At 35.8% G+C, this 13,946-nt stretch overlaps 1 protein-coding gene across 1 annotated transcript in view; it reads left to right on the top strand.

The window, feature by feature from the left end:
• Nucleotides 1–34: 34 nt before the first annotated feature.
• Nucleotides 35–13,946, top strand: part of LOC136030926 (uncharacterized) — a 73,175-nt gene continuing 59,263 nt past the window's right edge. The window contains exon 1 of the mRNA XM_065710034.1: nucleotides 35–173. The gene's annotated coding sequence lies outside the window, so the exon portion shown is untranslated. The remainder of the gene's footprint in view (nucleotides 174–13,946) is intronic.

Here is a 13,946-nt window from a genome sequence, read left to right on the forward strand (position 1 = left end):
GATGTCAAAATATTGTGTCATGTTGGTATGCTTGCAAAAATATTGCTTTGGAACAAACGGAAGTAATAAAAGTTTTGTTGCTTGTTATATTTTGAAGGTTAATCAAACTTAAAGTTATCGAGGGCAGCACGAGCCAAATTTAAAATTCTACACATTGACCGTATACATTTTAGGTGAGTATTTCTGCATCTTCACCTAATTTTTCTTATTTTGCTTCAAGTAAATGGAAATTTAGTTTTTTTTATTTAATTTAGGTTAATTTTGCATCACAAGTGCAACTTGTTTACGGCTCATTTTACGCAAGAAATTTCTCCCATTATCTACGATTAGACGACAAGCGACGACGAGAATTAATAAATACAAGCCTGCCACGCAGCCGTGTCGGGACCAGGCCTCGAAATCGGCTACATCGTTTTTTTTTTTATTTAACTGGCATATTGACATTTCTGGCCACAAGAAAACAAACTAAATAGGTGACAAGGGAGAATTTAAATTTTTCCCATGGTGGTTTTATCAAACCTATTATAACGTCATGGCATCAAGAACAGGATGCGGTTAGAAGTCAAGGGTCAATGAGAATTAATAAATACAAGTTTGCTGTGTAGCTATGTCGAGGCCTGACGACGGTTAGAAGAATTCTGAAGCAGAAGGTGGTAAAATGACAATCAGCACCAAAGGACGTAGAGATAGGGCCAACAGTAACCAAAACACTAAGTAATCGAAGTAAAAAGCTGTAATTTCACAAGGGTGCTACTTCTAATTTAAGATCTATCTGCTGATACCAAATACAAAAAGCATGACATGATTTAATTTTCAAAGGTTGGAAAAGATACGTCATTTGAACAACAAGAAGAAATATCTTTCCAACAGGCCGGACTATCCAGACTATAGAAATACTGTTTAATGGGTTGCCTGATGAAAATGAAGTACAGATAGCTGTGAATAGAGAAGAAGCGAAAGTAAGAATTGCAACGGCCAAAACAAAAGCCATGGAACAAACGAAAGCGTGGATCATATTGAATTGCAAACGAAAATTTAGAACAGCGATCTATGGTCTGGGAAAGACATTTTTTGGTATCCTAACGTCAAGAAATTATATAAGACGATGCATGAATCTAACTAGCTGAAGCAAAAGGCATAGAAAACAAAATCTGGGGTAATGATGAATGAAAATGAACAGCAAAATCTTCGGCTGGAATATAGGTGACAGCGATACGCAGTCTCTGCTTAGAAGAGAAGCAACACTGAAAATCACAACCAGTCAAGCCAGACTTTCTTAAGGCTGGACGGACTCGGAAAGAATCTTCCTATACCTCCCATGTTAAACATTTGGAGTTTGCCTGACGTTCCTGAATTAGTGATTTTGGCGGTTTTTATGTCAATAGAAGTAAAAAAATCTGGTGAATATTTTGGCATAATCAAATCTTAAAGCCGACAATTATTTTTTTTATAATTCCAAAATAATTATAAAACCTGTTTCGGGTTTGCATTCTAGATTGCTATGCTTGACATTGTTGTTGTGGGTATCAAAAAATAGAGCAAAAAATTTTCTATTCATCGATAAGAAGCTTTTTTCTATAATATATACCTCCTGTATGCAGTCCCTTCAAATACTTTACATATTTGTGTTCCGAAATCAAAATTTCCCCTCAAAAGGTTAGATTGAGCTGTAATCGGAGCATTTAAGAATGCAAAAATTACACCAAGGGGCTAACCACTCAGATTGTTCAGGAGCGATTCAGTCAAGCATTATTTAGTTCTAACCTGTTTAAACAGTCTAGAGAAGAAGTAAGGTGCAGACACCAAACTGCCGGTTAATGAATATATAAGAAAATTGTATTGTATAAATAATTAAGGATAAGCTACGTCTAATCCTAGAGATAAATTGAACACAGCACAAGGGCCGAATAAGAAGCAATGGTTTTATTTTAAAAAGATTGATCTATCGTTTTGGTTTAATTAAAATAAATTCAGGACAAATTTATGTATTGTAGTATAAGTACAATTTTGCATAATCTTCGTACTGAAATAAGAATTAAAAATATATAAAACAAGCTAATTAATAACTAATGAATGAAACAAAATAACTAATGAACGAAACAAAATGTCCCCAGAATATTTAAATTTGTTATAGCAAAACCCGAGTCTTGCTGTAGAACTACCAAAGCAAACTACAAAAGCAGTCAATGACCAGTCTCAAGTCCAAGGCCTTTCCAAGAAACAATCCCACCCCTTGGTAAATAAACCCCAATAAAAATTACCCATACTAAAGCAGTCAAATGACCAGTCTCAAGTCCAAGGCCTTTCCAAGAAACAATTAAACCCTTTAGTAAGTTAAACCCCGATAAAAATGGTCAGAACCCTAATAAAGATCTTATATAGTTCTTGCTATTGACCACAGTAACATGGAAAAAAAAAAGAAATATACGAGGGCTCCATTTGCCAAATGTGCAGGCCCATCGTGAAAAGTTGAAATTAAATTATCGGGCTAGAGGCAGACCGCGTTTACCAAAATATATGTTAGAAGACTTAACAGATGCTTCGGTTCACGACGAATCAAGTTCCGAAGGAATTGGAACAAATTCCCCTTTTGTGTTGAAAGTTATCACTTCTGGAAGAAATTTGGGGTCAGACCTTCTAAAAGGCTCACGCTGGATTGTGGATCTGCCTTACCTTTTTGAGAATTATGAAAAGCTCGTGATTCGCCACATGTAAGTTTTTTCTTTGTCTTTCATTTTACGTCATTGATTTACTGCTATCAAAATTATTAGGATGGGGAATTATTCTGGGTTGCAATTAATACAACTTGTACCTTATTAATTCTTGATAATTGTCTTTTCTGCTATAGAGAAAGAATGTTCGATAACTTTTAAAGATATTTTCATCCCAAAACAACAGAACGCTCCGACGGTATCTACTTAGGTTAGTTTAATTTCACTATTGTTGGTTTTACCAACAATTTAAAGCTTATATAGAATAGTCGGCAGTTGTTTCGCTATTTCTTTAGCAATCTCATCTTCGTTTAGACAAGACAAGATTTATTTCTACAAAACGGCTATCACAAGCCCAAAAGGGCCAAATTCACATTTTAGTCTCAATAAAAAAATTAAAAAAAATGGTGAATGCCAGTCAGTAATAAATATCAAACCAGTTTAAACTCATAAAATTGCAATCAGTAAAAAAGTCAAACCATAAAAAGTCTTAAATTAAAACCGGGAAAACAAATTTAAACAAAATGACAATTTAGTTTACCTTGCAAGAATTGTAAAGTTTGCAGTTGCAAAATAAGCTTTAAAACTATAAGTTAAAAGTGGAGCGATAAGAGCGAAGGGTTAGTAATTTAAAATTTCAAATATGTGAAGGATGAACGTTCTTCTATATCTTTCAGTGGAAACTCTTATTTGGGCAAGAAGGGGGATTTTTGTTGAATTAGAACATGGGGCAGTGGCGAATGCAGGGGGCACCCTCCCCCTGACATAGTAGTAGATTTGTGGTTGGGACCGCTTGCTCTGGTTCTTTTAGGGACGAATTTTTTTATATTTGGTTTTTAATAGTCGAGTTTTTAGTAAGTTTTTAGTTATTAAGGCTGTTTCTTTTTGCAAACAAGTTTGAAACAAGGTTTCAGTTACTTTTTGCAGTCTCTATTAGATTTTTATTAATGACACATGTCCCCAAAAAGTATTTAATCAAATTCAAGTTTATCAAGGGGATCTGTCCGTATTACCACAAATGCCAACTGGGAGGCAAAAATTTTCATTCGTAAGAAGGGGAGATTTAAAATTCTGACTTAATCCGCTGCTAATAGCAACAATAAGAAAGCATTATATTTCTATTTCTTTGTTCTATTTTTCCTGCTACACCAACAAACGAACTATTACTTAATGTTTAATCAACAATTAGTTCCAAAGAATGTATGATACCAAAATATGGTACTAATTTTTTTTTTTTGACAATACAAAGTTTCAGTAACTCGCTGTAGTCGCCAGAAGTGCAAATGCTAAAAATTATGCAGAAAAGATTTAATATATTATTTTTTTGTAGAGGGTGAACAACCTTTTAATTGTGTTTTATGGCGAGGTGGTTCTTATAAACTTACTTTTTTTGTATCAATATTTCTAATTGACTTTAATTTCAATACAACTCATCAGATTTTATATTAAATTAAAGTCCATGTCCACTACCTACCCACGACTTAGAAATTGTTGCAGTTCCCTTTAAATTGTTGGTATTTCTTTGTCCACAAGTTTATCGGAGTAACCTTTCATGTACACCCCCCCCCCAAAAAAAAATCCTAGATCCGCCCCTGACGTGGCGGGTGGGTAAATATTCACTAGGGAAAGGAGAAGTAGTACAAGGGTTATGCACGATATTGTTGGCAAAATAATAAGGAAATTTGTACTCTCATTTCCTTAAGGGTGACTAGATTTGCTCTCCGAAGAAGGGAAATGTAAGGCCCTTTACCCTGTTAGAAAATAATTCTTAGACACGTTTTTTGAACTGCCTCTATTCTGTCCCACAATTCATTGGACATGCCAGAATGGCAAACAGAGAAACAGAAAAAAAGCGCCAAAAAAATGTATTAATCCAAAAACGTTCAGAAATAAAATGAAAAAAAAACAAGTTTTTGAACTGAAAGTAAGGAGCGACATTACAACTTAAAACAAGCAGAAATTACTCTGTATATTAAAAGGTTTTCTCCCTTCTCAACGCTCTGCTCCTTACGCTAAAGTTTTTTACTGTTTTAAAAAGTAAACTTAGAAAAAGAGTCAAACTTTAGCGTAAAGAGCAAGGTGTTGAGGGAGGAAAAGCCCCTTTGATATACGGAGTAATTACTGTTCGTTAATTTTGCTCCTTACTTTCAGTTAAAAAACTTCTTTTTATCATTTTTTTTCCAACATAAAGCGAACTTACCAGTAGAGGTAATTTCGAACAGTTCGTGGTAACGAACTGTAGTAAGGAGCGAACCGGCTCAATAGTAACCAAAGCTCTAAAAAACAGAATTTTGATATCAGAATATCTCAAGAATCGCACTGTTATGCCGATTTTAAATATGTGAGTTTCATCATCAAGTTTAGTCTTACCCATCAAAAGTTACGAGCCTGAGAAAATTTACCTTATTTTCGAAAATGAGGGAACCCCCCTAAAAGTCATTTAATCTTAAAGAAAGTAACACCATCAGATTCAGCGTATCACAGAACCTTATTGTACAAGTTTCAAGCTCCTATCTACAAGAATGTAGAATTTTGTATATTTTGCCAAAACGCAAATCCCAGATGCGTGTTTATTTATTTAATTCTTTTTTCCAAGGGTGATTGTACCGACCCAGTGGTCTTAAAATTTTGCGAGAGGGCTCATTCAAATGGAAATGAAAAGTTCTAGCGCCATCAAAATCCTGATATAGCCATTTTATTCAGCATAGTTGAAAAACCTTATAACTATGTCTTTCAGGACGACTTACTCCCCCAAATGCCCCATGGGAGAAGCTGCAAGTTAAAAACTTTGACCAGTGTTTGCACATAGTAATGATTATTGGGAAGTATACAGATGTTATCAGTGGGATTTTTTGGTTGGAAGGAGGGGTTGAGAAGAGGAGGTTATGTTGGGGAAACTTTCCATGGAGGAATTTGTCATGGGGAGGAAAATTTTCCATGAATGGGAGGGGGCAGGATTTTCTAGCATGATTTAAAAAAAACAGTGAAAAAATAAATATGAAAAAGTGTTTTCAACTGAAAGTAAAGACCAGCGGTAAAACTTAAAAAGAACAAAAAATATTACACATATAAGGGGTTCATTTCCTCCTAATCTCTCACTCTTTACGCTAAAGTATTTTTTAGTAATTTCAATTATTTATTCTACGGCCTTTGTGATTCAGGGGTCATTCTTAAGGATTTAGGACAAAAAATTTAAGCTTTAGTGTAATGAGCGAGGTATTGACAAGTGGGCGAGCCCCCCTTATATACGTAATAGATACCTGCGAATATAGAAGTTCGTTAGGTAAGCTAATTCGTAAGTTACGTATATTTTTACTAATGAAAACCATCGTAAAAAACTAAAAGCTCTAGTTGCCTTTTTAAGTAGCAAAAAATTGGAGAGCAGCTGGGCCTCCTTCCCCGCTCATTTTTCTCAAAATCGTTCGATCAAAATTATGAGAAAGCCGTTTAGCCAAAAAAATAAAAATTCAAATTTCGTTTTAATTATTCATCTGCGCAGAGCCGAAATCAAACCATGGATTAACTAAAAAAACGTTCAGAGATTAAATAAAAAACGATTTTTTTTTTAAATGAAAGGAAGGAGTAACATTAAAACTTAAAACGGACAGAAATTACCCAGTATAAGAAAGGGGCTGTTCCCTCCTCAACGCCCCGCTCTTTACGCTAAAGTTTTTACAGTATTAAACAGTAGATCTTTTAAATTATATTTTGGTAAAAAATAAGGAGAGGGGCACATTTGAAGGAAGGCCTAAAAATTCAGAAAAGAGCTTAAAACAACCATAAGTAGCTACTTATACTATTCCTAAGAGCGAATGCTTTGCTATACCCCACCCCTCGCCCCTCTTTAAGCGACAGTTTATAGCCCATTATATATTTCCCCATTACATTTTGAAATAGCCCTACTTTTTACTTCTGTATTAATTTATGACGAAAGCTAATCAATCGGCGGAAAAAATGAGTCGCGCTATTCTGAAATAAATAAAAAAAAAAAACAAGTTTTTTCAACTGAAAGTAAGGAGCAACATTAAAACTTAAAACGAACAGAAATTACTCCGTATATGATAGGGGCTGTTCCCTTCTCAACGCCTTACTTTCTACGCTAAAGTTTGACTCTGTCTCACAACTCTCCATTTAAAAAAAAAATACCTCGCTCTTTACGCTAAAGTATTTTTAGTAATTTCAACTATTTATTCTACGGCTTTTGTGATTCAGGGGTCATTCTTAAGAAATTGGGACAAAATTTAAGCTTTAATGTAAAGAGCGAGGTACTAACGAGGGGTGAGCCCCTTCGTATACGTAATAAAAACATGAGAATATAGAAGTTAGTTACGTAAGCTAATTTGTAAGTTACGTATATCTTTTACTAATAAAAAGATTTGTAAAAAATTAAAATTTTTAGTTGCCTTTTTAAGTAACCAAAAAATCGGACGGCAACTAGGCATCCTCCCCCGCTCCATTTTTTCTCAAAATCATTCGATCAAAACTATGAGAAAGCACTTTAGACAAAAAAATAAATATTAAAATTTCGGTTTAATTATTCATCTGCGGAGAGCCAAAGTCAAAACATGCATTGATTCAAAAACGTTCAGAAATTAAATAAAAAAAAAAAAACGGTTTTTTTAACAGAAGTAAGGAGCGACATTAAAACTTAAAACGAACAGAAATTACTTCGTATATGAAAGGGGCTGCTTCCTCATCAACGCCCCACTCTTTACGCTAAATTTTTTACTGTTTTAAAAAGTAGAGTTAAGAGAAAGAGTCAAACCTTAGCGTAAAGAGTGGGGCGTTGAGGAGGAAACAGCCTCTTTCATATACGGGATAATTTCTGTTCGTTCTAAGTTTTAATGTTGCTCCTTACTTTCATTTAAAATACTTGTTTTTTTATCTAATCATTAAAAAGTACGGATAAAGGTTCTGAAAGAATGTCTGCAAAGGCTTTAAAGGATTTGAGAAATAAACTAGCTAATTTGATCCTCCTAACTCATAAAAGCATATTGGTATTTTTAATCGTACTAATATGAACTTTGTGAATTACTCGAATAAAAATTTAAATGATAGTTGAGATGCAACTGAATTTGGGGCACGGATTTTTACTTTGAATTTGATTTTAGGGAGTCAAGTGAGACTTAATTTTCTTGGAATTTGGTTAGTAATTTCCGTTGGAATTTGGTAAATCGACACGGGTCCTGTTTAGAGGGCATTTCCTGTCATGCCCCAAAGGATTTTGTAAAGTTTTGAAATACTTGGCTTTCCTGATTGGTAGTTCCAGGACAGTTTTTGGCTTGGTTACATACATAAATAAAATTGGGTGGTTTAATCTGACAATGAAATACAACAAACTTTCGGTTAGATCGTATAATTTCCACTTCTCGCCCATTTCTAGCTATATTTTATATTTTATTTCATATTTTAATTACCCTACATCGCTCACTACTCTACATACTACCTATCCTTTTTGAAGCTATAGCACTTTCCTTTCTACCAAAACAATAAAATCGCTACTTCACTATTTTACTTCCTCACAACCAATTAGCATTTTATTTACAGGTGCCAAGACATCAATTTGGTTTCAAATATGATGTTTTCTAAAGAACATAGAGCTGGATTGCGCTCAAGACTCATCTTCAAATGCGAATCATGTCATGAGGAAGCCACAATTCACACAGAAAAACCCCTTGCTCCTAGAAGGCTTAAAAAAAAAGACTCAACGAAAACCGTAGTCAAAAAACGGAAAAGGACTGATTTTGATAGTGTGAATACTATCAGAAAGAAACACAAAACAGAAACAGGAACAGTAAGTATCAACAAAGAGGTAGTGGTTGGTGCAATAAATGGTGGAATGACTCACGCCCAGGTTCAAGAACTTTTCTCTACCATTGGAATAAATACCCCGTCTCAAAAAGTCTTGACGAAATTTGAGAAAGAAATTTGCGTAGAATTGGAAAAAGTTCTCTATGACTATCTTATCGAAAATGGGAAAACCGAGCGAAGGATGGCACTGGAAGCAGGTGAGAAAATTCACCCAAATGGAGCTGTAGAGACATGTGTTATAGTTGATGGAAGCTGGTGTACACGAAGTTATGGGAATAGATATCGTGCACTCTCAGGCTGTGGAGTGGTGATAGGTTTCTATTCGAAGAAACTCTTAAATCTAGGAATTAGAAACAAATATTGCAGTACTTGCGTGAAATACAGGCATCAAGTTAATAGATCTGTTCCTGAACATACATGTTTTATGAACTGGCAGGGGCCCAGTACAGGTATGGAGTCAGATATATTAGTTGACGCATTCCGAATAGCAACATCCATGCACAATCTAAGATATACTCGATTTGTTGCCGACGGCGATTCAAGTACCCATTCTGAAATTATAGCAAGGGTACCATATGGCAGAAATGTAGAAAAAATTGAGTGTGCTAATCATGCGTGCAAATGCTTGAAAAACAGACTATATAAGAAGCAGCATGAAAATGCCGAATGCAGAAGATTTCTTAGTGCCGCAATAATAAAGAAAATGTGTGATTTTGCCAGAAATGCAATTGTATGTGCCACCACAGAGAAGAAAAGCGTGAAGGATCTCATCAGTGCGCTGAAGGCAATTCCTCTACATTTTTTCCGTGGCGACCATAGATTTTGTCCTACACGCTGCTCGTTCTCCGGGAAAGTTCTACAGGTCAATCCTGAAGACACCCCTAGCAACATCTTTCTCAGCCATGTGTATTCAGCCTTTGATACGCTGACCAGAAGGGCTCGTCTACTGATAGGAAACCACACGAGCAACCTGGCAGAATATTTTATGAGCATAGTTGCAAGGCTTATAGGTGGCAAAAACATCATGGTTAGCCAAAGTGCGCGATATACCACCCGTGTTAAAGCAGCAGGAATCCGATTTACGAAAGGTCACTCAGCTCGCCTTGAAATATTTCGAAGAACTGTAGGATCTACACCAAGTAGGCAGTTGAAAAAACTTGCACAACAGCGGGCCATGACTACTGCTCGACGTAAAAAACTGTCTGCTAAAAAGCGCCTTTTCACTAATGCTTCCACAAAACTCCCTTCAAAAGAAATCGGGGAGCCAACCGGAGCAGACAAAAACTACGGCTCGAACGCAACTGCTCCGGATCTTGATTGCAGTGCGCTCGAAATTGCAAAAACTGATTTTTTGACTCGTCTCCAATGTACTGCAACAGATATCCTCAGTATCGAAAAAGCCACTAGGCTTCAGAGAAATTCTATCGATAATAGCTGGATAGAATACAGAAAAAACAGAATTACAGCTTCCGTAGCCGGTGCTGTTTGTAAAAGGCGGTTGAAGACTGTGGGCTCATTAGTTCGGCAGCTGCTGTATCCCAGAAACCGCCAAACAAAGGCAATGGAGCATGGTCAGATATATGAGCCTGTAGCTATTGCAGCTTTTGCAAAGAAAATGGGTTGCATTGTGAACTCTGCTGGGCTTTTCATTCACAAGGAATATGGGTTTCTAGGGGCCAGTCCGGAGGGGATAGCAATTTTTCCTTTGGGTGAGAAGGCTCTTTTGGAGGTGAAGTGTCCTTTGACAGCAAAAGGGCTTACATTAGAAGAGTGGATAGCGCTTAAAAAAAATACATGTCTAGAAAAGAAAGTTAATAGTGAAATAAAGCTGAAAAAAACACATGACTACTATTACCAAATTCAAATGCAATTGGAATGTTGTGACATTGATTTTGTATACTTTGTAATATTTTTAGGGGAAGAGGAATTATATTATGAAAAGATTGGTCGTGACCGTGAATTCTGGTCTAACAAAATGCTGCCAAATCTAAAAAAATTTTATTTTGACGCACTGTTACCCGAAATTGTCGACGGAAGGTTGCCAAGAAGTATGGAGATACGAGAACCGTTTATATAAATCCAACTGTGCTAGGTATGGGTAGTTATCATGTGTCATTAAAGTCTTATCCAAATACAAATTCAGATATACAAATACTCAAGCAACAATCGAACTTTAGAATATTTTTTAATGAACCCGTATGGATAAGCTAAATAAAAAGAACAAGTTTTTTTTAACTGAAAGTAAGGAGCGACATTAAAACTTAAACGAACAGAAATCACTTCGTATATGAAAGGGGCTGCTCCCTCCTCAACGCCGCGCTCTTTACGCTAAAGTTTTTTACTGTTTTAAAAAGTAGAATTGAGAGAAAAAGAGTAAAACTTTAGCGTAAAGAGCGGGGCGTTGAGGAGGAAGCAGCCCCTTTCACATACGAAGTAATTTATATTCGTTTTAAGTTTTAATGTTGCTCCTTGCTTTCAGTTAAAAACATGTCTTTTTTTCATTTAATATCTGAACGTTTTTGAACTAATGCATGTTTTGATTTTGGCTCTCCACAGATGAATAATTAAAACGAAATTTCATATTTATATGGCTTTCTCATAATTTTGATAGAATCACTTTGAGAAAAAAGGAGCAGGGGAGGAGGCTTAGTTGCCCTCCAATGTTTTGGTTACTTAAAAAGGCAACTAGAACTTTTAATATTTTACGAACGTTTTTGCTAGTAAAAGATCTACGTAACTTACGAGTTAGCTTACGTAACGAACTTCTGTATTCTGTTAGTGTTAAATTTTAATGCTGCTCTTTGCTTTCAGTTGAAAAAACTGTTTCATATTTATTTTTGTATTGTTCTATTTTGAAATAAGGCTAGAAAATCCTGCGCTCCCTTCATGGAAATTTTCTTCCCCCATGACAAATTCATCTATGGAAAGTTCCCCCAACATAACCCCCTGTTCTCAACCCCCCCCCCCAACCAAAAATCCTCCTGAAAACGTCTTTACATTTCCCAATAACCATTACTATATAAACACTGATCTAAGTTTGTAACTTGTAGCCCCTTCCACGGGGATTCTGGTGGAATAAGTCGTCCCCAAAGACACAGTTATAAGGTTTTTCGACTATGCTGAATAAAATGGCTATCTCAGAATTTTAATCGGGTGACTGTGGGAAAATAATTAGCGTGGGAAGAGGCCTAGGTGCCCTCCAATTTTTTAGATCACTTAAAAAGGGTACTATATACTTCATTTTTTTTTATATAATTCACTTGTATATAACTTCATTTCCGTTGGAATGAGCCCGCTCGCAACATTCTATGATAACTGGTTCGATATAATCACCCCTGGAAAAAAATCCTTATTTTTCCTGATAGAAGCTTAACACTTCCACGGTAGGGTTCCCTGACAGGCTGATTCGGATGGGTGTAATTTTGGTTTTATTACTTTTATTGGGTGTTTCCCTCTATTTTCTAAAATAAGGCAATTTTTCTTAGACTCGTAATTTTAGATAGGTATCTCATATATTTAAAGTCAGCATTAAAATGCGTTTTGTTCATGTAGCTATTGGTATCAAAAATCCGTTTTTTAGAGTTTTGGTTACTATTGAGCCGGGTCGCTCCTTAGTACACTTCGTTACCACGAACTTTTTGATAAAATGAAATAAATTTGTCACTTCGCTGCGAGCAATTATTTAAATTATATTTTTCTAAATAGGTCTGCATGAAGTAAAAACCCGAAAATATGTACTTTTTATTTGTAATTTCCACAATTTTATACCGCGTCTCCTGGCAAATAATGATGACCAAACCACAGGCACACACGCAGGCGAGGGATTCACCCACCTTAAATTTGTATAATGCTTAATTTTCTCAGCGAAATGTTTAATTTTCCTGTGTTTTCCTGGTATTTCTTTCGTAAGAGTTGAACCCCCCTCCTCAAAAAAAAAAATCTCGAATAATAATTTCTCTAATTTTCTCCTCGAATAATAGTTCTTTTCCAAATAAATATTCCTATTTACTTGTCGAATTACGAAGAATGAATATACATTAATCATAATTTTCAGTGAGAAACCCCTTGAGTTTAATGACGGCAGTGAAATCTGATAACCTTGAGTGTTTGTCGATTTGCCGCGATTGAAAAAGGACTGAAAAGAGAGTATAATTTCTGGACGTTTGCGCGGCCAATTAATATTACTTGTTTGGCATCTCATGACTTCATGATCTCATGACCTCATGAAGAAAAACGAATATATTCTCCCTTTAAATGAATAACCGTGTATTATTTAAATTCCTTTTTGTTAAAGTTATATAGCTTGTTAGCATTCTGCCTTGGGTGGGTGCATCAAACCTAACCTGAAGCCATGAAATCAAGAAGAAGTTCATATCTACAGAAGGCATTTTGACATTTTTGGCCACAAAAACAATCTAAATAGGTCACAACTTTAAGAAATAACTCTTGTTTCTCCTAGAGTGGTTGTATCGAACCCTATAGTGACGCGATGACATCGAGAAGAGGCTCACATTGTCTGCAGTTAGAAAACAAGCGACAACGAGGATCCATACATAAAAGTCTGTCGCGTTGCCATGCTGGTGCCCAGCAATGAATTCGGTGTACTATATACATACATATGTAAATGTATGTATAATATATGTAAATTCGACAGTAACTTCGCAAAGCAGGCAACCTCTTACAGGCCCCCTTCCAATCTGCCGTCTTACGCCAATCACCAATCCAAGCTCCCTACCTGTGCTGTTGTGTTAAAAATTGTCCGTCCAATCTTTCATCTAAACTATTAAGGGATTATTTATTGATAAAATATTTCCTGAAGCTTCAAATGAGATTTTAGAGGGCAAATGTTTCTCATCAGAAGGGAAAGTTTTCGTAAAAAGTAAACCCGCTGCCTCCTCAATTGCTAACTAGATGAAAAAGTCTCAACCTGGCCTTTTAGCCTGTGTAAAATCTATCACTTTCATCGGTGTAATAAAAGGCGCATCGACAGAAATGAACGAAAAAGATCTAGAGAAAATTATTCCAAAATTTGTCAAAGCTTTGAAGTGTAGTAAGTCACGTGTCTACAAGATTTTACTTTGAGTGATCTCGGTTCTTTTTGGAAAAATTCTGTGAAAGTGGGTTATGAGAACTTAGCTGTCGAGGAATTCATATTCATATCCAGGCGTTGCTTCAGATGCCATCAACAAGGATATATTGCTGCTGATTGTAAGGAGGCAGAACTGTGCTCTCCCTGTGGCTCTACAGGTCATTTCCACCAGGGATGAACCATGTGTTCGGAACGTGTTCTGCATTAGGCTACATGTAAACTGTCTGGTCTCACTTGTCACAGTATAAAAAGGCAGAGATTCGGGTGGTATTGCTACTTATGTAGCAACGAATCTGAATTCTAGTGTTTTCTTTTCTAGTGATGGATTTTTAGAT

This window comes from Artemia franciscana, chromosome 9 (genome assembly GCF_032884065.1).
Source record: "Artemia franciscana chromosome 9, ASM3288406v1, whole genome shotgun sequence".
Lineage (NCBI taxonomy): Eukaryota > Metazoa > Arthropoda > Branchiopoda > Anostraca > Artemiidae > Artemia > Artemia franciscana.